This window comes from Vulpes vulpes, chromosome 14 (genome assembly GCF_048418805.1).
Source record: "Vulpes vulpes isolate BD-2025 chromosome 14, VulVul3, whole genome shotgun sequence".
NCBI classification, from domain to species: domain Eukaryota; kingdom Metazoa; phylum Chordata; class Mammalia; order Carnivora; family Canidae; genus Vulpes; species Vulpes vulpes.
This window is the reverse complement of record NC_132793.1, coordinates 44988277-45008382: the sequence shown is the minus strand read 5'-3', so window position 1 is coordinate 45008382 and position 20106 is coordinate 44988277.

The following is a 20106-nucleotide window of genomic DNA, read 5'->3' as shown; positions in this document are numbered from 1 at the left end:
ATATTTAACTTACTGCATATGGTATAATACTTCTTTGGAATTCAGTAGTGACAGGAGGAAGCAGTTCAGACTGTACTTGGGTTCCACACCTGGTGTGGTTCCTGCCCTTGGTGGGTTGACTGAGCCTCTAATGAAGACTGTCTCATCTGGGGGTACTGAGACAACCAGAGATGTTAGGGGACCAGGGAACAGAAGCTGTGGCCAGACATCCCATGCCTCAAGGGCTGAAGGAGGGGATGAATGTCTAAGAAGATTCACACATTTTCCTCTGTCCAAGGGACTCATAGATACAGGATGGCAAATGTTGACTGCATTGGAAGGAGTTTTGAGAAGACCCAGAATATGATTTAGGAACTAGAAAGGGAGGAGGGCATTCAATACAACCAGACAGTTGTCATAGTGATGAGGACTCTGTGTGCCTGACATCATTAAAAGGAGAACAAGGACACCTGTAAAACAAAGTTTTCCTGCTGCTTCCCATTTTTGCCTGTGTTGTCCCTGAACAGAATGCATCTAAGCTCAAACCAAAGTATCCGGCAACTTTCTTTAATTCGTTCCAGCATTAACCTTTTAATATTTAGCATAATTTCAATGTTCAACAGACTTCTGAGTTTTGTGTCAATCTTAGCCTGTGACCCCAGAAAAGACCCTGAGACAAGGATGAGGGTGCAAGTGTTTACTTTCGAGATGACTTCAGGTAACACAGATGAGAAAGAGGGAGAGGGACAAGGAAAGAAAATAGTGGAGCCAGGTGATCCAGCAGGTTAGTGAAGGGGATGCGCAGCTTACTCCTACTAGGGACTTTGGAGCCTAGTGGGGGCACACCTCAGAGTTACCTTAGCCAGTGGGCTAGGCTGCTGGAGTGCTTATTCATCAGTTCCCATCAGCCATGGGTGGAGGGCTACATCTGAGTACTCAGGGGCTCCAGAAGCCCCAGAAGGTCCTTGGGGGCTTATAGGTGGAAGTTTTTAGGTTGGTGTGTCCAGAGATGGGGGTACTGAGGAGAGATGGGGTGTCTGGAGGGAGTGTGTGCTCTAGCGACCATCTATGTCTTTAGAAAGATACAGTGCATGAAATCAGCATATAGATGATCAAATCTACACTTCTGATAATCACTATTACCCTCAATAATTCCTTTCTATATGTTTCCATCCCACCCAAATCCGAGGCTCTGAAAGCATGAATTACCAAAGAGTGGCTTTAAAAGCGTAGATCCTGCAGTGCAGTGAACCCAAGCAACACATAATGAGGGTGAGTAATATTTTGCTCTAGGCTTAAATTATTTCATTCTTGTTCGATTATATGGAGATCAAGTAGTAGTTGGCTCATCACCTCCCTTTGTGTTGTCAAACTTCCACAAAACTTTCTGGGTTGGCACTCCTAGCTTCTTGGATGCCATAAGACAATGCAAATGGAAGCCCCAAGGCAAGGATTGTCTGGGCTCATTAGCAGCGTTTGGTAGAGAGTAACGTGCTACCAGGGAGCAGTTTTGCCCTTGGTTTATCAACTTTCTTACTGAGCTGTCATATGCCCTGTCTTCCCAAGACTGACCATCAGTTTGAAAGGCAGCTGTGCCAAGTTTCCAGAGGCTGCCCTGGCATGCTGTCAGTAAGCTAAGGCTCCCACAGGCAAGGAGATCATATTTTACCTTGTCTGAATATATGGATAATGTTCCAATCCCTCTAAGACCTCTCAATGGCCTACCAAAGGGATGTACAACTCTCTAACAATAACACTTGGTTTTAGCAGCAACACAAGGTCTGCAATCAGATAGGTGAGCTGTCCCTTGAGAGGATGAGAAAAGGCAGAGAGAAAGAAGAATGTGGGGATTAGAAATCTGGAGAAAAGAAGGAAAAGGAGAAAGAGAAGGAAATAAGAGATTGAAAGCAATAAGAAAAAAGGTTTTATATGAAAGTGTACATTGGCACAGGTAAATGCCCTTTGAAATGGATATTATCTCAATATGGATTCTCTCAGAAGCTGACTCAGGATAAGCATCAGAGTGCAAAGGATTGACATGAGAAGTGAAGGTGAGGGAACAGGGAAGTGATCCAGAATGGGAGGGGTGTCAATCAAACATGCTACCGTCTTTGCCCACCATGGTGGGCAGCTGGAGCTTAGGCCTTGTGTGGAGGACCCACATCAGAATGATCTCACCTGAAGTAGAAGGAGTCAGCCTTTTTATACATCTACTTATGGTAACCATTGTTTCATGGCTGCTCCCTCAGGGTCTTAATTCCTCTAGTGCTTCTCCTCTGTAGCAAGGAAATGCTCAGTGGAAATGCAATGAGCGCCACATGGAAATGAGGCCAATGGGCATGAAGTAGGGAGGCCGAGAGGATGGAGAGCAGGGCACCCAGTGTAGACCACAGCTATCTGCTTAGCTTTCTGTTTAACCTCCTCATCTTGTAAACCTCTATTGTCGGTATTTCAAAGAAAGGTAAGGATATTGTTTTTGCTTGACTTGAATTGATTCCAATACTTTGCTAAAATGTCCCAGGCCTAGGTGACCTGAATCCTCTGACTTGAAGATATCCTCCCCTTAGTAGAGCCGACCTGGGGGTGGACACTTCGGGGACACAGCCACAAAGTTACCTCCTAACTTCTGGTAAATTGGCTTCAGCTTCAATTACCCTAGACAAAAGAAAAAGTAGCTCCATGTATTTCATATGAATGCCTTTCTTCACTGCTTGAGATGACTCACTGCAAGCAGACACGGCTGTCCTAAGCAAATAAGAGCAAAAAAAAGGGGGGGGGGCTTTAAGAATTGTATTTTTTATAGAATAGACTGTGATTTACTGTGGTTGTATTTGAGGTCATAGTCAAGAAGTTCTATAGCTGAAAAAATCAGAACGTCTTGTATGGTATCACTTAAAAGATGGTTCAATGATGTGGATTTCAAGGGCAAGTTTAATGTATTTCTAAACATGATATGACCCAGTATGGCAGTATCAAAATGATGACTAAATCACTTGTTTCAAATACTTGTTTTTTTTTTTTTTTTAAAGTACGCTTCACATTCAATGAGGGGCTTGAACTCATGAGCCTGAAAGAGGCTCATATTCTACCCACCAAGCCATCCAGGTACCTCTTAAATACTCATTCATTTAACGTGTATTTGTTGAGAATCTTGTAATAGCTCTAGTCTCTATGCTAGGGATATAGCAGTGAGCCACACCCACAAAGACTCCTGCCTTGGTGGAAGTGTCATGACAATGAATAGATAAAAAGGATACATTGGGTATTAGATGATGGTAAGTGTGATGGAAAAGGACAAAGCTGGCACAGAGCGAGATGGAGTAAGGTTGGGAGCCGTAACTTTCAATAGTGTGAATGAGGCAGGTCACACTAGACCTGGTCCAGGCAGGAGGAAAGCATATGTGAAAGCCCTGAGGTAAGAGTGTGCCTGACCTGTTAGAACTGCAACTAGAGGGCGGGGTGGCCAGGGATGAGCTACTGCAGGGTTTTGGCAGAGGAGTGGTATGACATGAATTCCTTTTCAACATGTACACATGGGTAGCTAAGTTGAGAAGAGGCTAGGCTGGAGAGGAGAGTGGGGGGGGGCAGTGGGGCAGAGGTAGGAGTAATCTAATAGCTATTCTGAGTGTGCTTATTTTAGGGGCAATAATAATGGAAGGAACTTCTGACAGCTGGCCAGAGGTACAATTCAAAGTCGAGGACTCCTTTACATCAGGAACATATCCCACAAATACTTCTTGGCGCTGGTGTTTCCAGTCCACATACATAGTCCCAGAGAGTGAGAGACAATAGCTTTATAACGAGCCAAAGACCTGAACAGACACCTCACCAAAGAGGATATACAGATGGCAAATAAGATATGAAAAGGTGCCCCACAACATATGTTATCAGGAAATGCAAATTCAGACAACGAGATACCACTACAGACCTGTTAGAATGGCCAAAATCCAGGACACTGACAACACCAAGTGCTAGTGAGGATGTGGAACAGTGAGAACTCTCATTCATGGTTGGTGGGAATGCAACATGGCAGAGCCACTTTGGAAGACAGTTTGGTAGTTTCTTACAAAACCAAATATACAGGGAGTCCTGGGTGGCTCAGTGGTTGAGTGTCTGCCGTTGGCTCAGGGTGTGATCCCAGGGTCCTGGGATCGAGTCCCACATCGGGCTGCCCACAAGGAGCCTGCTTCTCTTTATGCTTATGTCTCTGCCTCTCTCTGTGTGTCTCCCATGAATAAATAAATAAATAAATAAATAAATAAATAAATAAATAAATAAATAAATCTTTTTTTAAAAAACAAGTCATATATACTATTACTACTATATGGATTCAGCAATCACATTCCTTGGTATCTACCCAAAGGAGCTGAACACTTATGACCACATAAAAACTTGTATATGAACATTTAGGAGCATTATTTATAATTGTTAAAACTTAGAAGCAACCAAGAGGTCCTTCAGCAGCTGAGTAGATAAATGGTGGTAGCTCCAGACAATGGAATATTATTCAGCCTAGAAAAATTGAGCTATCAAGCCATGAAAAGACATGGTAAAAACTTAACTGCCAAACTGAAAAGATTTACATACTGTATGATTATAACTATATGACATTCTAGAAAAGGTAAAACAACTGAGACAGTAAAAAGATCAGTGGTTGCCAGGGGTTAGGGAGAAGGAAGCGATGAACGGGTGAATACAGAAGATTCTGCAGGACACTGTAATGGGAGGTATATGCCATTGTGCATTTGTCCAAGGCCATAGAATACACAATACCAAGAGTGAAGCCTAATGTAAAATATGCACTCTGGGTAATAATGATGACATGTCAATATAAATTCAATTTTCACAAATGTACCATTTTGGTGGGAAATTTGATAATGAGGAAGGTTATACATGAGTGGGGCATATATGAGAAATCTCTGTACCTTTTGCTCAATTTTGCTGTGAACTTATAGCTCAAAAAATAAAGTCTATAAAACACATTAATTAGTCTGCTTGCACGTGTGAAAATAAAGGAAACCTCAATGAAAATGGAGTCTAGGGAACCCTGGGTGACACAGTGGTTTGGCGCCTGCCTTTGGCCCAGGGCGCGATCCTGGAGACCCGGGATCGAGGCCCACGTCGGGCTCCCGGTGCATGGAGCCTGCTTCTTCCTCTGCCTATGTCTCTGCCTCTCTCTCTCTCTCTGTGACTATCATAAATAAATAAAAATTTAAAAATTAAAAAAAAAAAAATGGAGTCTGGAATCCCTGAAGGGGGAGCTCTAAGACTATCCCTCACCTTAAGAAACACAACTTGCATCACTCAACTGGAAGACGCTTACTTTATATACCCCAGCAGTAGGAAGAAAAAATTTCTCCCTGCCCAGCAATAGCCTAGCCAATGAGAAACTGCCACTTAGCCAAGGAGAATCCGTAATAGCCCCTCCCAGCGCTTCCTCTCCTCCTCTACAAAAACAAACCCTCTTTCTGTTTTCCAGACTTAAACCTCTGCTTCACCAGTTTTCTTGTCCCCAGTTGCAATTCTCTGCTATTCAAGAATAAATTCATTTTCCTATAATATAGCTCTTTTGTTTTTTAAGGTCAATACATATAAAATCTTCTCTTTAATTAGCGTGAAGGGGGACATTGGTATTTGATAAATTGTCCTGGGCTGGGCACTCACAGAGCTTTTTCCTTGCCACCAAAGCTCTTCAGGAGTGGGATATAAAGATATGGATACTCATTATCCCCAACCTCACCCAGTGTTCACCAGTCCTTAGGCAGGAGGAGTAGATCCAGCTGGTTCCAATGGGAACTTTTCTTTGGATTTCATTTCCATAAGCTTGGCTCCCTCTGGCCAATTGCAGTGAAGAAGAAAGATTCCCTGAAGGAAGCACCTTCCTGTCTGCTAAATTTTGATAATCCACCAATGGAATTTTACACAGTTACTTAAAATAATGACTGTGACTTTGTAGCAATATAAGAAATGCTCTGGTGAAAAAGAAAACAAAATACAAACCTGAACACATGCCACAATTACAAAGATGGATTTAAGATCTTTTAAATTAAAATTCAATTTAGTTAACATATAGTGTATTATTAGTTTCAGAGGTAGAATTTAGTGATTCATCAGTTGCATGTAACACCCAGTGGTCATTACATCACATGCCCTCCTTAATGCCTATCACCCAGTTACCCCATCCCTCCATTCCTTCCCCTCCAGCAACCTTCAGTTCATTCCCTAGAGTTAAGGGTCTCTTATGGTTTGTCTTCCTCTCTGTTTTCATCTTATTTTGTTTTTCTTTTCCTTCACCTCAGTTCATCTGTTTTATTTCTTAAATTCCACATATGGTAAAATCATATGGTATTTGTCTTTCTCTGACTGATTTATTTCACTTAGCATAATAACCTCTAATTCCATCCACATTGTTGCAAATGGCAAGATTTCATTCTTTTTGATGGCTGAGTAATAATTCCATTATATGTATATATGTCACATCTTCTTTATCCATTCATCTGTCAATGGACATCTGGGCTCTTTCCATAGTTTGACTATGGTGGACATGGATGCTATAAACATTGGGGTGCAGGTGCCACTTTGGATCACCATGTTTGTATCCTTTGGATAAATACCCAGTAGTGCAATTACTGGGTTGTAGAGTAGCTCTATTTTTAACTTTTTGAGGAAACTCATACTGCTTTCCAGAATAGCTGCATCAAGTTTGCATTCCTACCGATAGTATAAGAGGGTTCGCTTCTCTCCATATCCTCACCAACATCTGTTCTTTCACCAAGATGCATTTTAAGAAAATAGACAAGAAAAAAAAGGCAGGAAGAACATAAGAATGATAAAAATGTAACAGGGATCATATTACAAAAGTATCATAGGGCTGTGGTCACTATGAGTGTACTTTTTTTTCCTGAATTATTTGAACTCTTAGCTTTCTTATTTATTCCTTGCTACCAAAGAAAGTCTAGTTTCTAAGAACTGACAGTTTTAGAGAGTTTGAATGTCAGATTCTGGACAGCCCTGAGGGTCTGCTCTCTTCTCTTCTGTGTTTGGAAGCTGAGACTCATGTCTTATTTGCAAAGGCTCCCTTGATGTGGGAGGGCAAAATTTGAGTCACTCTATCCCTTTCAAGGTTCCAGAGAGCAATATAACAATTTCCTGGCAGTAATCACCAGTGGTCAGCAAATTAAACTGACAAAGATACACAATATTGTCTTTCCTCCTTCCTTCTTTCTCTTGAGAAATTTAGTCAAGCAGGAATTTCAAAGGTCACCTTTTCTTGTCACGTGATTTTAACACCCTTCTAACAACCTCAGACACTTCTCTGCAAAGGTAATGAATGAGCAGTTCCTGCTAACAAATGTCAAAGGAAGGAATTAAAGTTATTTTTAACTAGAAAGGGGAGTAAAAATATATGATTTGTAAAGAAGTCTGAGCTAACATGCAAAATCAAAAGTTTAAGATACTTAAGTCCACTTGTGATTATGCCTATGCAAAGGCTGCCATTGACTTCCAAATAATTCAATGTATATATTTTGGTGAAGTAATTTATACTCTCACTCAGGATCTTAATTTTTCCTTCTATAAGAATTTTGTAAAACTTGCTGTCCAAAAAGATTGCCAGGAGTACTACAAATGATAGTTGTTGAAATCACACTACCAAATGATTTTTGATCTACTAACCAAGTCACCACGGTGTCCCAAATGCATGTAAAGAAGGATCGAATTTATGAAATCTTTATTTTTCCAGATAAATATCTAATAAGATTCTCCCATATAACAATTGGGGATTTTTATGGCTATTTCTCTTTCCTCCCTCCCTGTTCCCCTCCATCCCTCCCTTGATTCCTGACTAAAAATTATAAGAATCATTAGTTACTTGTGCTCATACTACCATATTTCTCCAAACACTTAAATTATTGAGAGTTTATACTGGGTAATTTTTTTTTTAATTTTCTGTAGGTAAAAACTCAATTACTTACACTCGCCAATATATTTTCTCTTGTCCTTCTCCTGCCTTGCTTTTCTTACTTAGCCTTTGTACTCTTGCAAATAGGAATGTGGGAAAGCTACACCAAGATTTTGGGGAAAATATAATGAGGCTCCATCACTAATTAATGCTTTAATTAAAATGGTCATTGGAAGTGCTCTCCTAATGAACTGTTGTGTCCCAGAACCACAGCCATGAACTCACCCTTTGGTGTAACTGTTGTGTGGCTCTGCTTCCAAGCTTAGCTGTAAAAAATAGATCCCAGTGTAAGTTGGCATAGGCGTGTGGTTGTAATCATTTTTTGGCCTTCCTACAGAAGCTACATAGTTCCTACTCTGTTTTGAGCCAAGTTGGCTTGTCTTTCCTTTCTTCACTCTCTGGTTCTGAGGTTGGACATGGCGGGCATATAGATGACTGTGATTTGGATTAAATATTGCTAAGAGCTATCTTTAACAATATTATGTGTTTGAGAGGCTACCCCTGTACCCCAGTGTCCTCGCCATTGGGAACATAGCCATTGCACTGTTGTAACTGCAGCATGACCTGCCCACCCCTCATTCTGAGCCCCAACACAACTTTCCACAAACTTCCTCCTGCCCAAGTGGTGACCCAGTTCAGTGGAAAGAATATTCTAGGTATTTAGACCAAACTCTTAACACTTCTTCTAAAAAAAAAGGTATCTAAGCCCACATAGTCACCATTTTGTATACAATGAACACAGCAGGAATTATATAGGCACAACCAATGAGCAAATGGATCCAATAAATTTCATTTATTCTGGTGGTGGAATCCAGAATTTATAAATAGTGCAAATGTTGCAACTGGGTTCATTCCCAATAGCACACTGGTTCTAGTATAGTCATTTACTTGCAACAACACTTACTACAAGATTTGAAATAGCCAGATGTTTATGAAAGAAGCAATTTGGTGTCTCTATTTTTGAGTAATTTTCCAGTGTGGGGAATTCACCAAGTCATAGAGTATGTATATATCAATCCTTTTAAGCTTCCTGGCTGGGTCCAAAAATTACATTGATGAAGACTAGGGGTGCCTGGCTGACTCAGTCAGAAGACCATGCAACTCTTGATCTCAGGTTTGTGACTTTAAGCTCCACATTGGGTATAGAGATTACTAAAAATATAAATAAATAAACTTAAAAAATAAATTGATGAAGATTAAAAGGAGGAAAGCACAAACGTTTATTTAATATAAATTTTATGTGACGTAAGAAACTTTATAAGGAAGTAAAGACCCAAAGAAGCAGTAAGATCTCTGTACCCTTGCACTAGGTTTGATGGAGAGTAGATGGTCATGAAGGAACATGACAGGTAAGAAGTATGAAGCAATTGTAGTAAACTATAGGAAACTTAGCAAGTCCTGCTTATTAGGATTCTTTCAGTGTCCCTTTGTCTTCAGAGATAAGGAGATTCCTTTCCTCTGGGCAAAGGCGACACCTCACACACAAGGGTTTTATGGCCTGTTTTGGGAAAGAAGGGCTGGAGGAGGAAGCCGGAGTGACCTTCCTGCTTCTGTCATCCTCTCAAAATATCCAATATGGCAAGGAGCTATATTTTGAGGTACTGTGTCCTGAATCCCAGCAAAACACCACAGTTATGGTTAAGCTATCAGCTATTGACACTGCATTTTGCTCAAAATCTCTTATGACATTTCTATAAGATCTAAACACCATCACTGGTTAGAACACGTGTCATGTCGATTTGGGGAGTTGCCAGAGTATAGATTTGAAGGGGAAAAGAGGGTTTTATTAAAGGACAAAAATGTCTATTGAAGTATAAAAAAAAAAAAAAGTACATGCCAAGAGTAAGAAGTTTGCTGAATGTCTCAAACTGAGCACACCCTTATAACTAGCACACAGAGCAAGAATCAGAAAATTTGCAGTCCCCAAAATCCCTCTCAAACTCCTGCCCAGACACTACTCTCCAGCAAGGGAACCATATCCTGACTTCTAACAGCTTAGATTAATTTTTCTATTTCTATACTTTTTGAGTATGGCTTCTAAACATCATATTTGTGATCAATCCCTGGTTGCATGTACTTGCAGACCTTCGTTTTTATTGCTGTAGAGACCTGTATTTCCATGATATGAATAGACCACAATTTATTCTACTATTGCTGGCAACTTGGTTGTTGTGCTTGGCTACTACAAATAGTTCTACTATTAATGGACATTCTGGTACATACATGACTTTTGATGCACATATATGCTCATTTCTTTCTTTTTTTTAAGATTTTATTTATTTATTCATGAGAGACACACAGAGAGAGAGGCAGAGACATAAGCAGAGGGAGAAGCAGGCTCCATGCAGGGAGCCCAGTGTGGGACTTGATCCCCAGACCCGGCATCACAACATGAGCCGAAGGAAGATGCTCAACCATTGAGTCACTCAAGTGTCCCTATATTCTCATTTCTAATGAATACACCTAAAGTAGAATTATTGGGTGATAGAATATGTATATGTTCAGCTTTATTCAGTACTGCCAAACTGCTTTCCAAGGTGGTGATGTGTCAATTTATACTTTCACCAGCAATTCCTAAGAGTTCCAGTTGTTCCACATCCTCACCCAACACTTGGCATCATCTATACTTTTATTTTAGCCACTCTGATGGTGGCTGTAATTTATATTTCCTTAATGAATTAATTAAATTGAGCATGTCTTATATGTTCATTGACCATTCAGTTATACTTGGGGGCAGATTTTTAGTATTTCCAAGGAGTGTTTGCTTGTGCAATATAAAGTAATGTAGAAGAAACATTTCCACTAAAAAATAAAAATGTAAACTAAGCTTTGGGGGGCACCTGGGTGGCTCATTGGTTGAGCATCTGCCTTCGGTTCAGGTCATGATCCAAGGGTCCCTGGATCAAGTCCTGCATTGGGCTCCCTGCTGGGAGACTGCTTCTCCCTCTGCCTCTGTCTCTGCCTCTCTCTGTGTGTACTTCATGAATAAATAAATAAAATATTTAAAAACAAAAAACTAACTTTTTGCTTTTGCTTAATTTTTGATCCTGGTGTACACACACAGGTGTATTATCTGTTTGCTGTTGGGAAACAATCTCACTTAGATGGATTAGTGAAGGGATTTCTATAGTAGTGGAGGTAGGATTAACAGGCGACCAAGGAATCCCAGAGATCCACAGGAGTGAAGAGCCATATCACCCTAGACCTAAAGAGGCAAAAAGATGGAACAGTTTCCCAAAAGCCCAGTGAGAACGGCTCCAGGGAGGAAGACCTTCTGGCATAAACTGTAATTGTGGAAGGCTACAGCCACTGCCATAAAGCATTGTCCTGATGGAGAGGAAATGGGGAAGAGATACCTAACCTCTCTGTCTTCCCTGCCCTTCATTCCCCTGCTGGGGCCTGCTGTTGGCCAAATCCAACCAGAGTCTAGAGAACAAGCAAGCACTGATGAGGCACTCAGGACCCAGAGAAGGAAAATAAGGAAAGTGGAGTGGACCCGTAGGGGATTGAGATGGGGGAAACAGGTTAAGCAGTGCATGCAGGTATAGAAGTGTGGGGGAAAACACAGTCCCAGAAGCTCTGGGGTCTGGCACTCACTAGCTCTGTGTCTTGGAGAAGAGAAGTAGCCTTTCTGAACCTCATTATCCTCATTTGTAAAGGGGAGCTCTGCCTAAGTAGTCTATAGTTTTCCTTTTAGTTTCAAGATTGTGTTTTTCCAGGTCCTGCCATCTTCATAGGATGGGCTAGCCAGGTCCTCAGAGGTCCTCACCACTTCCTATTGTGCTATTCAGTCCCCAAAGGCATTTGGGTTTGGAAACCATGGCCTAAGGTTTCTAGGTACAACAAGGTGGCAATTAAAAACCTCCCCTACAGAGACACCTGGGTGGCTCAGTGGTTGAGCGTCTTCCTTTGGCTCAGGTCATGATCCTGGGGTCCTGGGATCAAGTCACCAGGGAGCCTGCTTCTCTCTCTGCCTATGTCTCTGCCTCTCTCTGTGTGTCTCTCTCACGAATAAATCAATAATCTTTAAAAAGCAAAAATCCTCCCCTACATAAGCCTTGTATTGCCACCTATAAATGTTTTTCTGCTTCCTTAAAAAGTGTGCCAGTGAGAAATAAATGACAAAGCTACTCTGGCTTTCAGAAGTTCCATCCTTTTCCAGCAGATAGCTGTCTAGATACAAGGCAGGCTTATCAGGGAAGATTGATGTGGCGTAAAGCATAAGGTGGTACTGAAGACACCAAAAATAAAGGGAGAGCTCCAGCTTTTTATACTAACCAATGAAGGAAGGTCAAACAGAAGTGTCAACATCACTGCAAAATGTTACAGTAGCTATTAAAACCTAAAACATGCACACCCAATGATACAGCTATTTCACTTCCAGATATTTCCCTGAAAGAACCCCTCGTGTATGTATGTATGTTTTGTTTAAGCTAACTTGAACGAAGTGAGTTCTACCACTTACTATCTACTTGTTACTTCCCTACTCGTTACTTATTCTGTGTGATCAGGGTCTATTTGTTGATTAATGATTTATTTTGACCTTGTGTTTGTGGAGACTGCTCGTTGAGCTTCAGTGATAGGCTTGATTTCTGCACATATTTGAGTGTTTCATTAAAAGTCATACCGTCTAGAGAAATTCAATGCCAGGAAGTGTTGCCTGATAGAGAGCCAAAGGGAAACCCAGAGGGCCAAGTGCATCAGCCAACTCCCATACAGAATGATGGCCAGCTTTGAGTGATCTTGCTCATGGTTCTGGTTTCTCCTATCTGTGCATGAAGATCTTCCTTGTAGATCTGATCCTGAGGTCACTTTCATTTATAAAGAGCCTCAGGAAGACTTTAGGTCATTCTCTGCAGCACAACAGACAAATGGCTTTGGGACCATCCAAGGTATTATCCTCTTATCAACTGCACTTGAGTTATTGGTGTCTGAAAAAAAACATCTTTGTATATCAACACAAGGAAGTTTTTGCTAAATAAGGCTGAACTTAAATTGGCATTTACAGCCTCAGTCAAGTCAGTGAATTTATGCAATGAAGTTTTTATTTAGCCATGCAGCTTCTCATCCGTTTTCTAGTTAGAAGTAGAAACGCAATCTGATTTAATAATCAATAAATGGAGAACACTACTGAAATTACAAGTAGAATTATTAAAAATTTTTATGTTACTGCAAAACATTATGTTTTCCTCTGACAACTTGCTATGGTGGGATTTTTGGAGCAAGTCAATCAAGGCATGGGATTTTTAGCATAGTTTCAGCTCTCCTGTTTTTGTCTAACACAAAAAATTAGGCCTTAATTATTAGGGTTCTTTGTTCTTTAAGAGGAAATTACATAGTTAAAGAAGCGAGAAATACAACATGGATGGGTTTCACAGACATAATGCTGAGCAAAAGAAATCGAACACAGAAGGCTGTATATGGTAGGATTCCACATGTATGAAGTTCAGAAACCGACAAAGCTGACCTATTCTGATAAAAGTCAAATAGTGGCTGCTTCGAGGCATTATAGAGGAGAGCATGAGACAGTCTTCTGGGTGCTTGAAATATTCCATATTCTGGTGCTTTTGTGAATATAGACATATGTAAAAGTTATCAATAGCTACTTGCTATTTTTGTTCTTTGCTGCATATAACTAAAAAGTAAATAAATAAAGTTAAAAAAAATCAAAGAGTTGAGTAAAAACCGCATGGTACACAGTGGTAGCTTATGACTACTATTTTGCAAATAATCTGTCTATAATTTAAAATTATTCTTGACTATTTTAAGGAATTATGAAAACAAAGAAAGAGAATCACAATTACTTTGAGCCGTATTTAGAAAACAATTGATTTCGGTAATTAATAAATCAATTTGTTTTATATGAATCTCTCAGGATGAACAATAATTAAGGACAGTCTTTACTAAACATGATTTATTTCTCAGTTGCATGGATAGTAATCTCACTGCCAAAGTTATTTGATTTTGATGATTTGGGTCATATAGGATGTTCTAGGATGTTATATATTTTAATTACCTTATCATCCAAAAATGTCCTTGTCTAATTACAAATATCCTGTAATACTTGCTTGTGTATATTTGCTCAGATACTATCTGGTGAAGAATAGGTTGATTAACATTTTTCTTTTAATACATTTTCAAAGATTTTTACATGGTTTTCTGCACAATGTCAGCTGTGTTGCTAAAAATGAATCTATTTGTTGTGTTCTGCCGGTCGTTAGATGGAAGAAATGTTGACAAATTATGAAATTAATCTTGAAGCTATAATTATTGCAATCTCCCTTGCAGCAACCCATTTGAAATAAAAGAAATATCAAGCCCCTGAATTACCAGAAAATGCTGGGCAGTTTTGTTTATTTTCAACTGCACACACAATTACTATTTCCAGTTGTTTTTTTTAACTTCTACCCCAGAGAGCTGGCACTAGATAAATCTCAGACATATGAGAAAACATGGAAGGGACTGATAAAAATCATATCATAGAGTCTAGAGCTGAGGGGGTTATTCTTTTCTATAGAGATCATAAAAATTCTTGCTCGTGGTTGTTTTTGGATGAGTTCCACCACATGGATTGTCCTCATCTTCCTAAGCCACAAAGTTAAAAGATTGAAGAGATCTGGAGCATACACTGTTGGCACACTGCCCAGCTTTCTTTGCATGGTTTCTATTATGTTTACATACCCCCCCTCTCTGGCTCCCTCCTCTGACTTTGGTGTTCTTTTCTTTCCAACAGCCTGACCTACAGCTCTTATTTGGGGCAGGTTCTCTAGCTACTGGGCAACCATTTTGCCCAAATGTGCAGACAGCCTGGAGAGCTGGGAAGTTACACCCCGCCCCCCCCCAGCAACTGTTGGGGGCAGGACTCTGGAAGCTCAGCTTTCAGACTGTCTCAGGTTGGAACAAATTCTGAGGTGTCACTTATCCTTCTGAATTCCTGCAGGATCAGGCTGAAGCCACTTATGCAGGACCTTCCTAGACCCTGTGTCCCCTCTCTTTCTGCTCCCCCTGTCCCCGCTACTGCTTCTTCGACTTCCTTAGAGGTACTTCCTTAATCCCTTTCACATAAATCATCATCTTAGAGTTTGCTTCTGGAGAATCTGAACTAAGACATGACCCCAAATCCTACCCTGTTACCCACAATGTAAGTTTCACAAATGCTGCATCAGTATCAAGATTTGAAGGTGTGCAGGAGCTGAGGTCTGCTCACCATCACTATTTTCCCCCCAATCTCTTTTTATTCTTCTAAGAATTCAATTCTAACTCCCCCACATTCCCTTTTATACACTCAGCACCTTTGGGCTGTCAACTTAGTGTTAGCACCAAATGTATGCCACAGCACGGTTGACTATATATAACTTTAAAATGGCTTATAGTGCAAAAGTGTTGGAACTGTAAGCTACTTACCTAATTTACCTCTGGTGGGTTGGAGGCATAAATTTAAATCCTTCCTATCAAGGTCTTGCAAGTCTGGTGCTATTATAAAGCACTGTTATTACAAAGCAGCATAGCTAGTTGAAATATAATGTGACACATCACTACTCATGCATTTGAAATATAGGTAATTAAGAAATAAACTAGATCTCTTGCCCATTTTTCACTCCATGTGCATAACTGGAAATGTATAGTGAAAAATACTTCGACCCTTTTGGAAAACCACAGTCAAACATTCACAAGGAGTGATCTTGAATTCACAGTATCCCTTAACATAGATGATTGGCTACCTGTTTTAGTTTTATTGAGCCCAGGAGACCTTATTCAACAATCTTGTCTGTAATTTTTAACATCAAAGGAAATTTTTACTTTTTTAGTCACTCTTTAAGTCTCCCTGGAATAATAGAGAGGAATAATTGGATAAGTAACCATTAGGGTAAACAATTCAATTTCTGCTTTTGTCATGTATTTAGAAATAATCAACCAATCAAGTAATTGCTAAATCCTAGAGATTACAACAGATGTGGCATGCCTAAAAATAGGATGCAAAAACAGGGCCATTCTAACATGATGCTTTTTTCTCACAAGTCAAAAATTAAAACAGAACTAGTTATTAGTTAGGTTATTAATCACTGCTACAAACTATTTTTCTGAAGAGTGAGACCTTGCTAACTTAGGGGCAGTTCTTTTTCCCTGTTCCTCAACCATACCCATAAAAAAAGGCTAACAGTGATGTCAAAGAATGAAAATGGGGGCTGTCCTGGTGGCTCAATTGGTTAAGCGTCTGCCTTCAGCTCAGGTGAGGATCCCAGGGTCCTGGGATTGAACCTGTGTCAGACTCCCTGCTCAGGAGGGAGCCTGCTTCTCCTTCTCCTCCTCCCTGTTTGTGTTCTCTGTTGCTATCTCTGTCACTATCTCTGTCTCTCTCAAATAAATCAATAAATAATCTTAAAAATGAAAATAATTGACCCAATAAATGGCCCTTCTTCATGGTCTTTATGGAACCAAGTATTTAGTCAAGATCTTTAGACACAATTCAAGAATGGATGGTAGAGTGCTCACTTTGCAGCACATATACAACAATGGATGATAGAATTTCATCATGGATCTCCTCAGGTTCTTTTCTTATGTCATACATACATACCTTTGGGGGAAGGGTGTCTGTGGCTTCTACCAGATTCTCAAATGGGCTCATGCTCAGAATTGGGTTAAAAATCCCTGCAATAGAATGTCCCAGTTTTGCTCACACGGTATACAGCCTTTGACTAGGGTGGGGGCACCCTGATCTAGCTTCTCGCCATGCCAGCCTCAAGACACAAGATAAGAGATTACTACAAACCATCAGAGGCGGCTTAGGGACTGGAAAGGAAAAGCAAACCAAGACAACTGGAACAGGTCTAAAATGTATATACCACACAGTCATGTTTTCTAATTTGTTCTCTATTTGACTATTGAAATTATGGCAGAATGCACAGTAGCAGCAAACAGCGAGTTTTAGCATTAAGTCAAAGAAAGTCAGTGATTGGTCCAAGCCAGACCAACAGAAGTAAGATGAAAAAAGTGGTCAGATCCGGGGCGGGGTTTTGGAAGGTAAGGCCACAGCGTGCTAATGAATTGGTGGAGGGTGTGACAGAAGGTCATGTTCAAACATGAGCAACCAACAGGATGGAACTGCTGTCAACTCCATGGGGAAACGTATGAGTGAAGCACAGTTTTGACATATTAACTTTGAGATGCCTATCCGGCATCCGAGCAGAGAAATAGGGTAGGCAGTTCATGGAAGAGCTCCAGTCTAATATAAATTTGAGTCATTAGAATATAAGTGACAAGTAAATCCATAAGACTCTCTGATATTACTAAAAAAGATAAGAAAAGAAAAGTCCAAGGGCAAAGCTCTGGGGACTCCAAGTTTAAGGAGTAAAGAAGGTGAAGAGCAACCAGTGAGTCTAAGAAGCAGGTGCTACTGAGACAGGAGAAAAGCCTGGAAGGATGTAGTACCCCGGAAGCCAAGTTTGGTGGACCTATTATCTAAAGATGTCCTCAGCACTGTTTCCTTTACAATGGGATCTTAATTCTGTACCATCGACAGGTAGGGTACAGAATTACCCTGTACCCGACTATGGCCAAAGCGAAACTAGAATTTCCTGGGTTAGATGGTAAAGGCAATACAGCTTTTGCCTGGCGCTCTCAGTCTTTGACAACACACACATTGTGAGGCTTGAGGATGTGAGACACTTGGCTACTCTGATGCAGATGCCGCCATACTGGAGAGACCACAGAGAGAAACAGACAGATGTCAGAGGAGTCCAAGCATTACAGCAGCTAGATGTGCAAGTCTTCTTAGCCCAGGCACCAGGCCTGTGAGTAAATGAGCCTCAGAGGCTTCCAGTCCCTGGCCCTTCAGTCTCCCTAGCCAGCACAGAGTACAGTAGAAATGAGTTGTCCCCTCTAAGCCCTGTCCAGTTTGCAGATTTATGAGCAAAATAGGTGTGTTCATTGTTTTAAGTGATCAAATTGTGAGATAATTTGTTATGCTGTCCTAGTAATAGGAACATGAAGTGAAGACTGAGTTTCAAAGAGAATTGAGTTCTCACTTGTGTCAAAAGCTGCTATAAGTAAAATAAGATGATGGCTGAGAACTGACCACTGAAAATAATGTAAAAAGGCATGGGAAACACTGAGAAGTGGCAAGGGCAGAGCTGAAATGAAGTGGGTTAAAGAAAGAACGAGAATTGAATTGTAATGTGAGCCAGTCACAATAACTCTTTCAAGGAGTTTTGGAAAAAGTAAATTTAAGAAATGAGGCTCTAGCTGGAGAGGAAAGCAGGGTCAGGAGACAGGCTCTTGTTGATGTGGGAGAAGCACTAGTATGTGTACTATTGGGAATGATTTAGTAAAGAGGGGGAAATGAATGACATAAAAGAGAAAGAAAATTGCTAGAGCCACTTCCATAAGAGATAAGAATGCCTGGGGTCTGTGACTCCGTGACAAAGGTGGAAGGGGTGGCTGTAGCTCAAGCATAGGCAGTTTATTCATAGTTGCAGAAGGGGAGGCAGAGTCTATGGGCACAGATGCAGGTAAGCAGATGAACACGGTGGTAGGAAGAAGCCTAACTTCTTGCTTACGTGCTTCCATTTTTTTAGTGGGAGGTTAAGTGGCTGGAGGCAAGAGATTGGCTTACTGAGCAATATTTGCAGCCCACTGGAGTTTCATAATCATGAGTTTAAAGGTAGACTAGCTAGTGTGGTTATGCTGTTATCCAGGCGCAATCCGTGGCTTGGGTGAAAGCACAAAGCAGATGTGACATGGTACTTAACTGGAGTTATGGTGTTGCCAAGAGAGAGGGCCAAGGGAGTTGAGGGTCTATGCAGATGGTGTTGATGGTCACCCAGGGCTCCAAAATAGATCTGGAGAAATTTTAGGGAGCAATCCCCTGTGTCCTGAAACCTTGCTTTTAAGTCCCAAGTGAAATTATGTTGTGAGCTTTTTGAAAGATTCATGGTTATTTTGATTGGAAACCAGTTCTTAACCAAGTTCTCTTGAGAACAGGAGTGCAGCAAAAAGAGTTGGCAAGCAGGTATAGAAACTAAAACTGGTAGTTTCAATCCATCTTGTGTGACTGGCACATGTATCCTTCCCCACTGGGGTATTTCCTGAAGCCCATGGAAGATTTCATCAAAGGAAGCCTTTGTTGGAATTACATCATGAGCCCAATTGTTTAAAGTTTCTATTACAGCCAATTAATTATAATGAGAACCAGGGGGCTCTCTATTTCAAGCCCTGATGAGACACTTGGGCTGATGGCATCACACCACAGTTATGAGAGGATGTTTGTAAGAGGAAGTTTTGTAAGAGGGGTTTGACAAGGCTCTCGTGTGTAGTATGCTCTCAATTGTATTTGCAATATCATTTCCTACTGTTGATTGTCCTGTAATTCTGGTTGTGTGGCTGTTCTGGCATTGGTAATGTGTTTGTTTCCAGAGGAGGTGGTTTGGGTGGGGAAGAAGAGGAGAGCTAAGAGGTTATTTCTTCTGTTTTTAAAGAGGGCAGCTCGGCCTGAAGGTAATTAATTATCTTCTCTTTGGGGGGAGGGAGGGAGAAGAAGGGGGGGGGATGGGAGAGAGAGAGGGAAAGAGATAAATTCTCTGATTCAGGAAATGAGCATACTAAAGTAATCTGAAGAAAATTGGGTCGTTCAAAACCAAAATGAAGTGGTAGAGAAGGAAGACTTTTCTCTACCTATTGCTTGGACTATATTTCTCCCATTTCATCCCACCATTCCACCCTTTGGGACCTCCCTGTACTTTAAAAATATGGATCCAAGGCATAGGAAAAAGAACATTAAGTTTTATCCTCAGAAAAGACCAGAGTTTTTATCTCAGTTCCATATACTGGAGTAGCCTCCAGCCAGATAGGGCTCTCTTACCCTTAGCTTTGTCCTCCATCAACTGGAGAAGGTAACGCTACCACTCAGGGTGGTTTGTGAGGCTTAAATGAGACAAAGTATGAAAAAGTATCTAGTTGGTCACAATTGGCACATTTTGTCACTTTTTGTTCCTCAGCATATCCTTTAATTCTTTCCACCATCTCCTCCTTATCTTTGTTCACAGTGCTCAGAATGTCTCCTACATTCCAGCTAATTTGGTTCCTTTCATCCATTCATCCTTCCCATGGGTCTCCAAATTCCAATTCCTCAATGAAGACTTTACAATTTATTCAGAAGATATAGTTTACAT